The sequence below is a fragment of the Penaeus monodon genome, chromosome 1 (genome assembly GCF_015228065.2).
Source record: "Penaeus monodon isolate SGIC_2016 chromosome 1, NSTDA_Pmon_1, whole genome shotgun sequence".
Classification (NCBI taxonomy): Eukaryota; Metazoa; Arthropoda; class Malacostraca; order Decapoda; family Penaeidae; genus Penaeus; species Penaeus monodon.
In genome coordinates this window covers 58,307,805-58,310,304 of record NC_051386.1, presented here as the reverse complement: position 1 = coordinate 58,310,304, position 2,500 = coordinate 58,307,805, and positions in this window count along the sequence as shown.

Here is a 2,500-nt window from a genome sequence, read left to right as displayed (position 1 = left end):
AATCGATACTGAAACCAACTCTAATGTAAAATCTAATAATAACACAAAAGAGACACACAAACTCGGGAGTGAAAGGGACCCACAACGAATCATCCACGAGCGTCTCCTAAACTTTAGACCTTTAGCCTAAAAGTCCACAAGACATAGCATCTCAAAATTCTTAAGCGTAAAGGTCCCTGACGTATATATCCTTGGAGTGAAAGTCTGTGAGGAAAGGAAAGGAAAAAATATATATATATATATATATATATATATATATATATATATATATCGAGAGAAAACTACGTTAACAATAAATCTACCGGGTAAATAAAACATAAGCATAATCATAGAGGTTTTGAAATAATTTATTTTCTTTTTTTATTCCTCTCGTTTTTTTTTTTTTTTTTTTTTTTTTTTTTTTTACACTGTAAGTAAACAGAACCGAAATCAAATGTAAACAATGATAGGAATTCAGTTTTTGAGACCAAAGTACTTACTTTCTAAAGAGCATATCAAATACTTTTTAGAGATACCCCCTCCTTATACATACGAATAAATAGTCAGCATCAGAAAACGTTTCTAAATATATATATACATATATATATATATATATATATATATATATATATATATATATATATATATATATATATATATATGTATATACATATATATATATATTAATTATCATTATTATTATTTCTTTAAACTCTCGTTAATACTATAATAAGGATTTATAAAACTTGACACAAACGTCCATGAGACCTTCACAATAAAGTCCCGAGAGAAAATGCATGAGGAACATTTATGCCTAACGAGGTTTACTTTCGGGAACGTCCTTGTGGCCACTCCCTAACCATCACATGCCCATCCTAACTACCGTAATAAGGTTTACTTTAATTCTGTAATGTAGTTCCTCTGTTTGTTGTCATTTTGTTATTGTTAGTGGCTGTGGTGCTATTACTGTTGTTGATGATGATATATACATATATATATATATATATATATATATATATATATATATATATATATATAAACACACACACACACACACACACACACACACACACATATGTGTGTGTGTGGTCGTGGCGTGCGTGCGTGTGTGTGTGTGTGTGTGTGTGTGTGTGTGTGTGTGTGTGTGTGTGTGTGTGTGTGTGTGTGTGTGTGTGTGTGTGTGTGTGTGTTTATTTATTTATTTATTTATTATTATTGTTGTCGTCAGTAGTTTAATAGGTGATATATGTCAGTTATAAATCATATTGTTTATATAATTTCGATGAAAAAAACCTTCTTCGTAGAGGTAAATACTAAATATTTTAACGAGATTGTTTAATCTTCCGTATCCCTCCATTAACCTGTTCAAGTTTATAAATTATTTATGGTTCTAAGGTGCACAGTGACTTTTGTATTTTGCCTCTTTTCCCTTTAAAATGCGTTTTATTTATATAGAATCATTTCTCTGTAGTAAAGCCATATAATACAGAATATTAAAAAGAGTTATCTCCTTCACCTACTATATACTCTGCCTGTACTTCAGAAAACAAATCTTTCGGTAGTTATCTTACGTTAAAATCTTAAAAGTTAGTATAGAGGCCTATACCAAATCTTACAGTGAGCATGATACTATATAGTATTGGGCACCAAGAACTAAACATAAGCTAACCAAATATAGCTGTAATTAAGAGACCCCGAAAGCATAGTCTCACTCAGCATGGAATAAGTGGCTGCTGCACGCCCACGCCAGCATGAAATAATGTCCCCGTTGCACTATCCAAGTTGTGTGCTCTTGGTGCTGTTAATAACCTCGGGATCTTTATTGTAGCCAAGAAGTAGAGCGTGATATTCGTATATGGATTAATGTTTTGTTAATATTCAGGGTAAGAAAGTTATTGGCTGGGACGGTCTTCTGCAAGAGGGGATGTTGGCGACGAACTGGGTCATATGATTAGGCAGGGAACATATTTTATTTGTGTTTGTGTGTGTATATAACCATTACATAAATCTTTGTGCATGATTGTTTTTACTGTTTTGCGCGCTCGCTTGTTGTGTTGTGTGCATTTGTGTGTGTTGTCGTGTATGTGATGTGTGTGTGGTGTGTGTTGTGTGTTGTGTGTGTGGTGTGGTATTGTGTGCCGTTGTGTGGCGTGCGTTTATTGTCGTGCGTGTGTAGCTTCCTCGTCTATGTTGCGTGATTCGAATGCGTGTGACTCCTGACGTGATTTTGCCATATTTTGAATGTACTACTGTAAGAAGTGGCTCTCTACTCTACTCTTTCAGATAACATCATAAAATTCGTAGAGCTCCTCGCTCTCTCTTCCGCTCTCTCCAAGGATATACATTCTCTCATATAACTTGACTGGATGCTCCTCTGTTTGTCTGACCATCTCTCGTCTCGAAATGTTAAACTGTCCTACTGCTGTCGTTATCTCTCTCATCTCTCGTCTCTCTCTGATCTTCCCTCCTTCTCGCTCATCTCTAAAATTGCTCACTCTCTCCGGACGGCTTTGCTACAATT